Genomic DNA, 16,410 nt, shown 5'->3' on the forward strand with positions numbered 1-16,410 from the left:
ACGTGCTCAGGAGCTTTTTCGACTTGCTTCAGGACCACGTCTTATTTGGAAACATGCTCCAGAATGGAGCTAGACTACTCTGTAGTCCACTTGCCCATTGTGTATACTCTGGATATTGTATTTAGGCTTAAAACTCTGATTTAATTAAGGGATCTGGAATGAGCGTTTTGAGTGTTTCGACAGTATTTTTAGGGGACATGAGAGCACCTCAGACATATCGAATTGCATTCTGAATACGAAGCATGCATATCTGATATCAAATATTTTTAATTTTTTGAAAATCACGATATAATACAAATTGTATGACAAATGATAAAAAATTGATATTTTTCAAATTTTTGATATATAACAGTCTTCAAAGTAAATTTTATAAATCTAATGATATATTCTTAAAGTGTATGTAGCTGGGAAGAAAGCCGATGATCAATTGAAAATTTTGACCTCTCATATTGAAGATATGGATTTTTTTCCAAAAAGCCCTAATTTTTTTGGTGTTTTGGGAAAAAAATCCATATCTTTAATACAAAAGGTCAAAATTTTCAATTGATCGTCGGCTTTTCATCCCACCTACATACACTTTAAGAATAAATCATCAGATTTATAAAGTTTACTTCGAGTACTGTTAAATATCAAAAATATCAATTTTATGATTTGCTATAAAATGGTTATTACATTGCGAATTTCAAAAATCAAAATTATTTGATATCAGAAGGACATTCTTCGTATTCAGAATGCAATTCGATATGTCTGATGTGCTCTAATGTCCCACAATAAATACTGTCCAAACGTTCATACCCCTTCCCTTAATGTGTTCACAATTGATAGATTTTCACAACTGATCTTTTCAGTTACCATACCCCTCTGTTTGTTAGCTTCCCAAGTGGACTACTGACTTTGACTTGCGGTTAACATTTTTAACTCAGGACTCTATGGAGAGTTTGGCCAATTTTTGGCCTAACTAAAATTGGCCATGATGTAATACATCTTTAATTGGATCTGGCTTGTGATATGTCGCCCAGATCTCGTTATGGTTTAAATCCTCCGGGCACCTGCCATTACCATTTTTTAAATAATAACTACATGGTATACAACTATGCGGTCTTTGTGTTGGCGGGAACATTGAACTCTCAGTAAGTACATGAGCGCGTCTTGTATTTGCTTGCGGTTAAATTGGATTGATAAACAATTGTGATTGTCATTCCGCGCATCAGTTGTTCAAACGCAATTATTTCCGAATTTGGAGTGAATCAGACAAGCAAACTTACATAGTCATAAAATGTAACTATTTTTGAAGACAAAATGTACAGGATTTTAAGAAATTTAAGAATGTTTAAGCCTACCGCGGCCCATCTCAAATCATGCACTTCTCACTACCATGTCCATTTCATATGCTATCCATCATGGCTTCCATGCACACACAGTGTATTGCTCAATGTATTAAAGATAACCTTTGAGTTGGAGCAAATTTCTCAAAATTGGTAGTGATTAATATTACCAAACTTATGCCATGATGAAATATAATAATTTTTGAAGATAAAATGTGCTGACCGTAAAAGATTGAACAATGTTTAAGACTACCGCCATTCATTTGAAATAATGCACTTATTGTTCATCTCCTCTATGGAGATATTTTCCATGGCGGCCATCTATGATCATGCTTGCGGTTTCACCAAACAAACCATGGGTTTTGAGGTCTTATATTTTTTGTTGTATGTCAACAAAATCGATTAAATTTTCAGGATGATCTTATTTTCATGTTGTTATAAGCAAATATAATGTTCCAGATAACGCTAGTTAATAAATACATTAAGAAAAAGTACCTTAAAATTGCACTTTCTGTTAGTAATCCTTTTTGGACTTTAACTTTTTAACATGTTCTAGCAGCCCTATATAAAACCGTAACACTCAAAAGGCCATATCTCTGGAATGAAACGTCCGATTAAGATTATTTAAACGCCAAAATGTTTCTTTCATCAATTCCCAGCCAATAAGGTAGGTCTGAATCAATTTAAAAGTACTTCAATTTTTAGTGGACATGCCTAGTACTAGTAAATGTGTCTTAGCCACTCTAGCTCTTGTCACAAGTACCTTGCACAAGTGTAGTTTTGAACTGGCCACTATCCAATGTTGTGACCCCAATTTATATACATTTCTTTTCAACCATGGTGAATCTAATCTTTCCTGTGGTCATTCAATTCAAACAATACAAATCAGGTATGGCCATAATGACCATGGAGCTATTATAAGATGGAGAGGAAATAGATTACGTAACGCATTGAAACCTTGTGCCGATTTGAAATCTGACAAGCTATTCATCGAAAGGTACCTTTTGTTTGGGACAAAGGGCTTCCACCATTAAATCGGTAAGCTGACCCGACAGTGTATTAACGCTTTACCTAGCAGGCTACTGTCAATAAGTGATCAAATGCAAGTCGCGTGAAAGCGCTTAATGGAATGAAAAGTACCTATTGTTATACATAAACCCAAGGGTGTGATTGAGTAGCCGTAAGCACAAAAGGCACACATTAGCCGCTAATGCATAGTTCGTTGTCACCCCACTGACATTAGGTGCTTCATTTAAATAAATTGAATGCGCCTGCTGAATGATTACACATCATGGCTGCCATGTCTATAATGGTATTAAATAGCTACGTCCCGGGAGCTACGTATACATGTAACATATAATAAGTATACCGGTATAGGCCTAGATATAAAAGTTGTTTTACAAATTGAGATTTTATTTTATTTTATTTTAAGAAGGAGAATGTCATAATCAGTGGCGTACTGAAGGGGGCAGCTCTTCTGTGAGAGGTCTTGGGAGGGGATGAGGTTGAAGAAGGGGATATGAAGAATGAGAGGGGACTGGAGGAAGAGAGAAAGAGGAAGAAATAAAGAGAAATAAATAAATAGACGTAAATAAATAGAAAGGTAAGGAAAATGATAGGAATGAGAGGGGACAAAACGTAAGAGGGGATGGAGAAGGGAAGAGATAAGAAGAGGGAGTGATACTTTAGCAAGTACAGAGAAAGGAAAAGAAATGAATGACAAATAAATGTAGGCCTTATAATAATTATTATAGAAACTAAACACAGCTCCCCCCGCCCCACACACACACACACACACACACCCACACCGGCCTAACACTAACAGCACTATAGGCAGCCATTCGATGATGCCAATGCCTTTATGCGTTACGTATTTAAAACGCCCAGTCAGATGTATTTTACACCTGCCAAGCACAAGTCACCCAATTTCGAAAATTGGACGTTGAATGTACACTCTCATGAATATTGATTGGCAACATTTTCCAATATGTCAGCGCTCAAATCGGACACAATAGAACAATAGACCATTCAGTGCGTTGATAATGACCACCCCTGATACAGATGTATGGATTTTGATAGTTACTATTACATAAGATTTCAAAAGCTGGTATCACCATTGGGGTAAACTAATATGTGAAGAATTTTAATCTTTTTTTTATCAACAGTTCAGTTCAATAAGGTATAAATTTGGGGTGCCTGGTGGGATTCCAGGGGATATCCCAGGGTATTCTTTTCTTGAGCTACACACCCTCTGTCACTTTTGAATTTTTTTTATTATTACAGTCAACTATGAACTTTAATTTGGTAAAAACCCATGTTTTCACAAAGTTAGGTATATCATTGAACATTTACTTCAGTTTTGCAAACCTGGTAGACTTTTTAGGCCCTGAAATAAGCGTTTGAAATTTTTGACAAAAAATCCCATTGACTTTGTGTACAAAAGTTCATTGACTGGTAGCACCCCCTAAACTTTTTTGAATTTTTTTCATATTTTGCAGGTATAATTTTATAACCAAAATGAACAAAATGAGGGGGTGTCCCGTTGAAAAATAACAATTTAATTTTTTGTGAATCACCCTAGTCCCCAGCAAACACAAAAACGTTTTTAAAACGTTTTAAATAAGTTATATTTTGGGTTTTGGTTTAGGTAAAAACGTTTCAATAAAATTAAAATGTCTGGTTATATAAAAGTCATGAAATCGTTTTAAACGTTTGTATGAAAACACACTACAACAATATTTTTAAAATATTTTCGAAATGTCATTGTAAACTATTTTTGTAAACATTTTTGGCCAAATATTTTGTCAACCCTTAAATAACATTATGTTAAAATATTTCCACCCAGCAAACACTGTTCTTAAATGTTTTTTACAAAACGTTTTAATAACATTTAAATGTCAGGTTATATAAAGGTCGTGAAAACATTTTAAAAACGTTATTGTAAATATTTTGGGCAAACATTTTTTGCAAAATATTTTTCAACACAAAAATAACATTCTGTTTAGAATGATTTGTACCACGTTTTCAAAAATGTTTTTGGAATGTTATTAAAACGTTTTTATACCCTTTATATAACCCGACATTTAAATGTTATATGTAAAACATTTGTGTTTGCTGTGCAGTAAATTACCAACAAATGTTATTTAATGTTATGAAAACGTTTTATACCATTAATGTATCCTTTATATAACCCGACATTTAAACGTTTTTTGACAACTTTTTATAACCTTTTGCGAATGATGTCGAAAACGTTTTGTTTGCTGGGTAACAAACCACCTGAGATATGCACATTATTCTTTTTATTAAATGCTTTTGAAAGCGGAACAATATGAGACCATTTTTTAAAATCAAAATCAGAGAATTTTTTTGTGTCCCAATGTGGAGTCGAAATTTTGTCATTAACATATTCTCCTATATCTCACGATATGTACATCGGAGATAGGTCAAACTATACTTTTTCTGAATCCTTATGACGAGAGCAATACATAGGTTATGATGGTTTTTTAGTAACTGGGTAATAACAAAATGGATTCTGTTGCAATTAGTGGTGGGTGGTTTGTTTTTATTTGCCTAGCCTATTAAGGGTTGACTAGGTATTGTTGGTCGAAGCAGCCCAAAAAGACAAATCGATTTTCATTATCTAAATCAATATATTATTGAACAATAACAAATAACAATTATTAAATAACAAATAACACTTAGAATAAATAACACTGTAATATAGTATAAATAATATAAATAAATAATAACGAAATAAAAAAATATATCAGACCGGAAGTGACCCCTTAATGACATTTTACCCCATATAAAAATACCACGTATACACTGAGTAACATCAATCATGTGTGAATGTACCGTCTCTGTGCTATATTTTCTTGGCTGATAAAGTTTTTGAAGTTATTTCGTTTTATACCGGAAGTGACCCCTTAATGACCTTTGACCCGAAATCTGTATAGCTCAGTACACACCATAGACACTGGGTAATAACAATGCATATGTGCAAGTGGCATCACTGTCCTACGTAATTGTGGGAGAAGATGCATTTTAAAGGTATTTCGTTTTATACCGGAAATGACCCCTTAATGACCTTTGACCCCAAATAAAAAAAATACCATATATACATTGGGTAAACACAATTCATGTGTGAACATACCATCACTCTCCTATGTTTTTCTTAGCTAATAAAATTTGTTGAAGGTTTTTCGTTTTATACCGGAAATGACCCCTTAATGACCTTTGACCCCAAATCTGTGTACACCCCATAGACACTGGGTAATAACAATGCATGTGTGCAAGTGGCGTCACTGTCCATATCTTCAATACGGAAGGTCAAAATTTTAAATTGATCGTCGGCTTTTCATCCCACCTACATACACTTTAAGTATAAATCATCAGATTTATAAAGTTTACTTCGAGTACTGTTAAATATCAAAAATATCAATTTTTAATCATTTGCCATAAAATGTGTATTACATTGCGAATTTCAAAAAAAATCAAAATTATTTGATATCAGAAGGACATTCTTCGTATTCAGAATGTAATTCGATATGTCTGATGTGCTCTAATGTCCCACAATAAATACTGTCCAAATGTTCATACCCCATCCCTTAATTAGTTTCAAAAGCACTGAAAATCTCCCTGCGGGCTAAACACTCAGTAAACAATGAGGAAACAGTCACAATACTCTACAAGATATACATTTGGTGCATACGCACCAATATGAACCTCGCGCCAATCGATCCGTGTTCAACGTCTAACCTTGAAAATAGGGACCCAAATTTTATAATTTTTCTTATAACTTTAATACTGTTAGGTGTACGACCCCAGGTTTGTTTTATTGTATTTGAGCCCGATCGGACAAAGTTTGAAATTTGATCCCTCTGTGATGACCTTTGACCTCGGTTGACCTCAATTTTATTTCGGGCATGTATTTCCCTCGTATCAAGGATTCCACCTACCAAGTTTGGGCCTGATCGGACAAAGTTTGAAATTTGACCCCTCCATAATGACCTTTGACCACGGTTGACCTCAATTGTATCTCGGGCATATATTCCCCTCGTATCAAGGATTCCACCCACCAAGTTTGAGCCCGATCGGACAAATTTTGAAATTTGACCCCTCCGTAATGACCTTTGACCTTGGTTGACCTCGATTTTATTTCGGTCATGTAATCCCCTCGTATCAAGGATTCCACCCACCAAGTTTGAGCCCGATCGGACAAAGTTTGAAATTTGACCTCTCCGTAATGACCTTTGACCTCACTTGACCTCAATTTTATTTCGGGCATATATTCCCTCGTATCATGGATTCCACCCACCAAATTTGAGCCCGATCGGACAAAGTTTGAAATTTGACCCCCTCCGTAATGACCTTTGACCTTGGTTGACCTCGATTTTATTTCGGGCATGTAATCCCCTCGTATCAAGGATTCCACCCACCAAGTTTGAGCCCGATCGGACAAAGTTTGAAATTTGACCCTTCCGTAATGACCTTTGACCTCGCTTGACCTCAATTTTATTTCGGGCATATATTTCCCTCGTATCAAGGATTCCACCCACCAAATTTGAGCCCGATCGGACAAAGTTTGAAATTTGACCCGTCCGTAATGACCTTTGACCTCGCTTGACCTCAATTTTATTTCGGGCATATATTCCCCTCGTATCAAGGATTCCACTCACCAAATTTGAGCCCGATCTGACAAAGTTTTGAATTTGACCTCTCCGTAATGACCTTTGACCTCGCTTGACCTCAATTTTATTTCGGGCATATATTTCCCTCGTATCAAGGATTCCACCCACCAAATTTGAGCCCGATCGGACAAAGTTAGTGACATATTATGTTGCTTAAGCTTTCCAGGAAGCTTTCCTTTAAAGAAAATTTTATCAAACACCCCAATCAATTTGCCCATGACTATCAATGACGTGCAATTCAGCCTCTACACAGCAAACAGAAGTCATAGAACGTCTAAAATATACAAAAACTCTGAAAATACTAAAATTTCACGTTTATTATATTACACATTATCTGATATCAAATTTATTTGATATCAGAAGGACATTCTTCGTATTCAGAATGTAATTCGATATGTCTGATGTGCTCTAATGTCCCACAATAAATACTGTCCAAATGTTCATACCCCATCCCTTAATTAGTTTCAAAAGCACTGAAAATCTCCCTGCGGGCTAAACACTCAGTAAACAATGAGGAAACAGTCACAATACTCTACAAGATATACATTTGGTGCATACGCACCAATATGAACCTCGCGCCAATCGATCCGTGTTCAACGTCTAACCTTGAAAATAGGGACCCAAATTTTATAATTTTTCTTATAACTTTAATACTGTTAGGTGTACGACCCCCAGGTTTGTTTTATTGTATTTGAGCCCGATCGGACAAAGTTTGAAATTTGAACCCTCTGTGATGACCTTTGACCTCGGTTGACCTCAATTTTATTTCGGGCATGTATTCCCCTCGTATCAAGGATTCCACCTACCAAGTTTGGGCCTGATCGGACAAAGTTTGAAATTTGACCCCTCCATAATGACCTTTGACCACGGTTGACCTCAATTGTATCTCGGGCATATATTCCCCTCGTATCAAGGATTCCCCCCACCAAGTTTGAGCCCGATCGGACAAATTTTGAAATTTGACCCCTCCGTAATGACCTTTGACCTTGGTTGACCTCGATTTTATTTCAGTCATGTAATCCCCTCGTATCAAGGATTCCACCCACCAAGTTTGAGCCCGATCGGACAAAGTTTGAAATTTGACCTCTCCGTAATGACCTTTGACCTCACTTGACCTCAATTTTATTTCGGGCATATATTCCCCTCGTATCATGGATGCCACCCACCAAATTTGAGCCCGATCGGACAAAGTTTGAAATTTGACCCCCCTCCGTAATGACCTTTGACCTTAGTTGACCTCGATTTTATTTCGGGCATGTAATCCCCTCGTATCAAGGATTCCACCCACCAAGTTTGAGCCCGATCGGACAAAGTTTGAAATTTGACCCTTCCGTAATGACCTTTGACCTCGCTTGACCTCAATTTTATTTCGGGCATATATTTCCCTCGTATCAAGGATTCCACCCACCAAATTTGAGCCCGATCGGACAAAGTTTGAAATTTGACCCGTCCGTAATGACCTTTGACCTCGCTTGACCTCAATTTTATTTCGGGCATATATTCCCCTCGTATCAAGGATTCCACTCACCAAATTTGAGCCCGATCGGACAAAGTTTTGAATTTGACCTCTCCGTAATGACCTTTGACCTCGCTTGACCTCAATTTTATTTCGGGCATATATTTCCCTCGTATCAAGGATTCCACCCACCAAATTTGAGCCCGATTGGACAAAGTTAGTGACATATTATGTTGCTTAAGCTTTCCAGGAAGCTTTCCCTTTAAAGAAAATTTTATCAAACACCCCAATCAATTTGCCCATGACTATCAATGACGTGCAATTCAGCCTCTACACAGCAAACAGAAGTCATAGAACGTCTAAAATATACAAAAACTCTGAAAATACTAAAATTTCACGTTTATTATATTACACATTATCATCGTTTGAATATTTGTTTTGACGTACGTGTCATAAATATTTAAATGAAGGTAAATGTAATTTACTATATTCAGGCTTTCCCCATGTTCCCACGTTCGATTCAGAAGTAAACACTAATAGCTCGCGCCTACAGTCATCTGTCCGAGAAGCCTCAGCTGTGTAGTCCGTTACTCCGGTCACTGAATTAACTATTATTATACCCTAGGCATTCAATATCCTTTTTGGAGATCCAGACTCAGGGTTGTCAAAAAATTTCAGTCAGATTCGCGGGGCCAAATCATCAGGACATCGCCTAACTGTTCTCTTATAAAACCATTGGTTTTCTAGGAAACTACCGGAAGTCACGGGAGCCAATGTTGAAAACTAGCTCAATTTCTTTCCTTAACCATTGCTTTATAAGGAACAGGAAATGTACAAACTGCAGGGAACATTTCAAAAGTCACCCAATTGGCTAACCAAATTGTTGATTTTGCAACCCTGACTATGAACAAACATCTCATTAACACCCATTGTCACACATCTTGAAGAGTCTCAAACCAAATCAGCTCAATTAGTACATCATTTGGAACCAAGTAATACCGGTATGCGGCACTCATGTGCTATAACCATGATAACATAGTGATGGGACTGGGGTCTGAGTATTGAAAGAACGTATACAATATCATCACTGATGCATGCAGCTTGACACGCCCGTTGGTTGCAATGCCGCACCGGGATCAAAGCATTAATGGAAATACCCATCAGATCGTTGTTTAAAAGTTCCTTTTTTGGTATTATTCATGAATTAAACACACGCTGTTTAAAATTCAAGGACTGTCTTTTAAACAATGTTATTCAAAGTTTGAACAACATCGTTTTAAACAGCGACGTTTTAAACAGTGTTTTTGCTGTGTAGCTGAATTATTTTCCCACCAGAGCATTTATTTAGTTATGTTTAGTTGTGGCGTTAAAATACCCAAACAATTAAGTTTCCGACGATACAGTTCTTTCAGTGACACCCTGTATGTCACAAGTTTCTGATCAACTGCAGAGAGAATAATATATTCCCCGGTATTCTATAATAAACTGAATATTCATCTCATTTGTAACATGAATAAGGGAAATTATGTTATTAAAAGTCAAACATTTATTTATTTTTACACCAGTACGTATACGTTTGATATAGGTTTCGATGCAAACCACATGCAATTTGAACTTCACGTTACCAAGTTTTCTTTCTCGGATCTGTGATGAAACTTAATAATATGGCGACATGAAACTCATGTCCCATGATCGTGTCAAATTACTCATTTGTCGTCATGGTCGTATCTATAGCGTCATCCGGATCCGCTGGTTGGACATTTATCCTCCGAAGCTTCAAAATAGAAGAAAAATATATTAAGGTTGTCATTTAATAATAATAGCAATAGTCTGGTGCATTTCAGAATATTCGAGAGGGGGGCGTTCTCCAAATACATTTGCCCTCGGGGCTCTTTTGACCAAATTTGTAGTCTACTGTGTAGACCGTTTTTATTTAATAATCACTGTTATTTGACCTTCCCCTCTGACCATGGAAGCGCCATCTATGCTGTTCTGAGCCAACAGCTAATCTTCAAGTTGAGGGCTCACTCCGAAAACCGCTGCCCGTCGAGAACCACACCACTCCACGCCATACATAAATTCTCCCAGTCACATTTCCCCAATATGAAATTTAAAAAAAGTTAAAATTTAATTTTAATTTTACTTCTTTTAAAGTTTGGCAGAGGCGGGGTTCGAACTCACGGCGGACCACGCCGCTTTGGAATGATATGCTCTATGAGCCTAGCGCCTTAGACCACTAGGCCACTTGTCTTGATGGAATCCATTTGACACTTATTTGAACATATAATCGCAACTTCAATATAGGCCTACCACGTGACAAGCAAAAGCAGAAAACGTACCATATTTTGGAATTTTATTTGTCTAAAAACATTAATGTGTATTAATAGCGCTCAATTGTTGTTAATCCGACAAATAAACATGATAAATGCGCGTCTATATGGACAATTCATTATATCGATTTTGACATGTGCTCGCACGGTGTCAGTACATTTCCATGGTCAGTAAAATACTATAGAGGAACCTACCATTTTTCTTGTATGTCGTTTTTATCAATTACATAAAAAATCCATTTTAGACCCCAAATGTTTTTTCAGGAAATAAAAGATTAGATTACCATAAAAACGGAACAGCAATCTTTTGCCGGGTCTAATGTTATTTATACATAGAATTTTTAACTTTTTTTCTATCCTTATTATTGAAAAAAAAAAAAAATATTTTGGCGTATATAAAATTGAAATAAAATTCTCTGTCTCATAAACGACATCAAATGTGCCACAATTGGGTATCACGAATCGTTATATATGATGTGCAGTTAATATTCATATTTTCTTTTATACAGAGGATGCTTCAGTTTTGACAGGAAAAATATTTTCTTGAAAACCCTCTCACTCGGTTATTTCAAAACGGTAACCACGCTTCCCTAGAATGTGCAATAATTTAGCATTAAAATTTTTCTTATTCTAACAGCAAGCGTTTCTAGAATGAATTATGGCGAAATGTGGTGTAGTCGAGAACCGCACCATCCCGGGTCTCGGCTTGCAGCTTTCGTAGTGAGCCACCAACGTTAAAGATTAATAGCTATGCTGTTGGATCAGAATAGGAAAGATGGCGTTTCCCATGCATAAACAGAGAGGGGACGACAGAAAACAGTGATGCTAAATGAAAGGAGTCTACTACAGTAGACTACCAAATTTGGCGCATTGGTCTCCACTAAAAACTCAACAACCCGAAATCACTGAAAAGTACCCCCAAAACCATGGCACATCCCGCCTACCATCAACAAGGAAGAACCCAAACCTAATATTAGCCTGGATGTCGTTAAAACAAATAAAGGAATAAAACAAATGACCCCCTTTCACACCCCCCCCCCCCCCACACACACAGGACCGAAACAAAAGGCGTAGACATTTTAACACATTTACAGGACCTTTTATCATTCTGTGACCCCCTCTGGTGTAAACAAATTACGACTGCATATTTTTGGTTTTCCAATATAGGACCACCAACACATTTGGGAACCCTCAAAAAGCAGAGAAAAACACATTTAAAGAATATGTTGTTGGTGTGTGCCGATTTGTTGTAATTTTGAGCGCTGTTTGTGTCAGATATATGCCAAAAATGTAATTAAATATTTATGTTTGATGTATGCATTTCAAAGTTTTTAATTAGCATGGATAGTGGACAGATTAAGCTTTCGTAGAATCGTTACAAGGCTATACCTTTTAAATATGTTGGGATCGCAAGCTTGTTTCTAATCTTGACATACAACTTATTTCATATATGAATAGTGCATTTTTGTAACGTCTTAGCATGATATTTTTGGCTTACGTTTATATGCTCGACCCGTCCATTTCTTCTACTCCATTCGCTCTTCAATGCATTACGAACCTGAAATTAATAATGAATGAATCAACATTATGTTTAAATCTAAGTAGCTCTAAGTATAGCGCCTGACAGCACACCAACATCACTGGCATCACCAATCAGCCAAAAAATTTTTTTGTCTCAGTTAAGGGATCTAAAATGAGCGTTTATTGCGTTTCGACAGTATTTTTTGTGGGACATGAGAGCACCTCAGACCTATCGAATTGCATTCTGAATACGAAGCATGTCTTTCTGATATCAAATATTTTTCATTTTTGAAAATCACAATATAATACAAATTTTATGACAAATTATAAAAATTTGATATTTTTCAAATTTTTGATATATAACAGTCCTCGAAGTAAATTATATAAATCTAATGATATATTCTTAAAGTGTATGTAGCAGGGAGGAAAAGCCGACGGTCAATTGGAAATTTTGACCTTTCATATTGAAGATATAGATTTTTTTCCCAAAAAGACCTTTTTTTTTTTGGTGTTTTGGAAAAAAAATCCATATCTTCAATACGAAAGGTCAAAATTTTCAATTGATCGTCGGCATTTCATTCCACCTACATACACGTTAAGTATAAATCATCAGATTTATAAAGTTTACTTCGAGTATGTTAAATATCAAAAATATCAATTTTAATGATTTGCCATAAAATGTGTATTAAATTGCGAATTTCAAAAACCAAAATTATTTGATATCAGAATGACATTCTTCGTATTCAGAATGCAATTCAATATGTCTGATGTGCTCTAATGTCCCAAAATAAATACTGTCCAAACGTTCATACCCCAGCCCTTAATGTGAAAGCCCTATGTCTTGGCTACATACGACCCCAATCTCAGGACTGTAAGCCTCACAATAGCAACAGAGCAAACAGCAAATAAACACATTTGCTAAGCGGGGCAGGTTCGCCCATGTTGGGGCAGGTTCGCCCATATCATGCATATTCTGGGATAAGTTCGCCCTAAGAAAAAGATAAAAGGTTAAGATACTGCATAACAAAAACATGTTTAGTAAATGGTGTATTGAGCAGTCAATCTATTCCGGGGGTTAATACATTTATTTGAGGGGTATAATGTTAGCTAATGTACTGTGAGTAAAAACAGGACTATTTACCATGTTTACAACTTCGGGCGGGGATTATGGTTTAGGACATAAACGATGGTGCTGATACCACTTAAACTTTTTTAAAAAAAACATGCTTACCTATACGCGATATTTCCCTTTTTTTGTTGAAAATAAAAATCGACAATTTGGTCGCGAAGTGGCAAAAAATAATAAAGAAGAAGTAACAAATCCCGCGTAGCCATTTTAAAGAAAAGTTGAACAATGATGACGCTATTTATCTAAAATCTTATTTGCATCTTTACAAGGGGTAGATACTTGTAAAATGGTATTAGAACATCAGCAAACAGACTAACAAAATGACAAGGAAATTTTCAAAAAACTTTTTATCATGAAATGTAAGGTATAACTCATATTATTTGGCTAATTTAAATTAAAAATATATGTAAATAGCGCCCTCAATTTGTACACAAATGTACAGTTTATATAGAATTAAAATTACCACAAATAAAAATTCCTTTAAAAGGAATAGGGTGGGCAAATGAAAAATTGTCAAGATATTCATTTTTGACAACTTTTATAACCTTTTGCGAATGATGTCGAAAACGTTTTGTTTGCTGGGTAACAAACCACCTGAGATATGCACATTATTCTTTTTATTAAATGCTTTTGAAAGCGGAACAATATGAGACCATTTTTTAAAATCAAAATCAGAGAATTTTTTTGTGTCCCAATGTGGAGTCGAAATTTTGTCATTAACATATTCTCCTATATCTCACGAAATGTACATCGGAGATAGGTCAAACTATACTTTTTCTGAATCCTTATGACGAGAGCAATACATAGGTTATGATGGTTTTTTAGTAACTGGGTAATAACAAAATGGATTCTGTTGCAATTAGTGGTGGGTGGTTTGTTTTTATTTGCCTAGCCTATTAAGGGTTGACTAGGTATTGTTGGTCGAAGCAGCCCAAAAGACAAATCGATTTTCATTATCTAAATCAATATATTATTGAACAATAACAAATAACAATTATTAAATAACAAATAACACTTAGAATAAATAACACTGTAATATAGTATAAATAATATAAATAAATAATAACGAAATAAAAAAATATATCAGACCGGAAGTGACACCTTAATGACATTTTACCCCATATAAAAATACCACGTATACACTGAGTAACATCAATCATGTGTGAATGTACCGTCTCTGTGCTATATTTTTCTTGGCTGATAAAGTTTTTGAAGTTATTTCGTTTTATACCGGAAGTGACCCCTTAATGACCTTTGACCCGAAATCTGTATAGCTCAGTACACACCATAGACACTGGGTAATAACAATGCATATGTGCAAGTGGCATCACTGTCCTACGTAATTGTGGGAGAAGATGCATTTTAAAGGTATTTCGTTTTATACCGGAAATGACCCCTTAATGACCTTTGACCCCAAATAAAAAAATACCATATATACATTGGGTAAACACAATTCATGTGTGAACATACCATCACTCTCCTATGTTTTTCTTAGCTAATAAAATTTGTTGAAGGTTTTTCGTTTTATACCGGAAATGACCCCTTAATGACCTTTGACCCCAAATCTGTGTACACCCCATAGACACTGGGTAATAACAATGCATGTGTGCAAGTGGCGTCACTGTCCATATCTTCAATACGGAAGGTCAAAATTTTAAATTGATCGTCGGCTTTTCATCCCACCTACATACACTTTAAGTATAAATCATCAGATTTATAAAGTTTACTTCGAGTACTGTTAAATATCAAAAATATCAATTTTTAATCATTTGCCATAAAATGTGTATTACATTGCGAATTTCAAAAAAATCAAAATTATTTGATATCAGAAGGACATTCTTCGTATTCAGAATGTAATTCGATATGTCTGATGTGCTCTAATGTCCCACAATAAATACTGTCCAAATGTTCATACCCCATCCCTTAATTAGTTTCAAAAGCACTGAAAATCTCCTGCGGGCTAAACACTCAGTAAACAATGAGCAAACAGTCACAATACTCTACAAGATATACATTTGGTGCATACGCACCAATATGAACCTCGCGCCAATCGATCCGTGTTCAACGTCTAACCTTGAAAATAGGGACCCAAATTTTATAATTTTTCTTATAACTTTAATACTGTTAGGTGTACGACCCCCAGGTTTGTTTTATTGTATTTGAGCCCGATCGGACAAAGTTTGAAATTTGAACCCTCTGTGATGACCTTTGACCTCGGTTGACCTCAATTTTATTTCGGGCATGTATTCCCCTCGTATCAAGGTTTCCACCTACCAAGTTTGGGCCTGATCGGACAAAGTTTGAAATTTGACCCCTCCATAATGACCTTTGACCACGGTTGACCTCAATTGTATCTCGGGCATATATTCCCCTCGTATCAAGGATTCCACCCACCAAGTTTGAGCCCGATCGGACAAATTTTGAAATTTGACCCCCTCCGTAATGACCTTTGACCTTGGTTGACCTCGATTTTATTTCGGTCATGTAATCCCCTCGTATCAAGGATTCCACCCACCAAGTTTGAGCCCGATCGGACAAAGTTTAAAATTTGACCTCTCCGTAATGACCTTTGACCTCACTTGACCTCAATTTTATTTCGGGCATATATTCCCCTCGTATCATGGATTCCACCCACCAAATTTGAGCCCGATCGGACAAAGTTTGAAATTTGACCCCCCTCCGTAATGACCTTTGACCTTGGTTGACCTCGATTTTATTTCGGGCATGTAATCCCCTCGTATCAAGGATTCCACCCACCAAGTTTGAGCCCGATCGGACAAAGTTTGAAAGTTGACCCTTCCGTAATGACCTTTGACCTCGCTTGACCTCAATTTTATTTCGGGCATATATTTCCCTCGTATCAAGGATTCCACCCACCAAATTTGAGCCCGATCGGACAAAGTTTGAAATTTGACCCGTCCGTAATGACCTTTGACCTCGCTTGACCTCAATTTTATTT

Source organism: Amphiura filiformis, chromosome 4 (genome assembly GCF_039555335.1).
Source record: "Amphiura filiformis chromosome 4, Afil_fr2py, whole genome shotgun sequence".
Lineage (NCBI taxonomy): Eukaryota > Metazoa > Echinodermata > Ophiuroidea > Amphilepidida > Amphiuridae > Amphiura > Amphiura filiformis.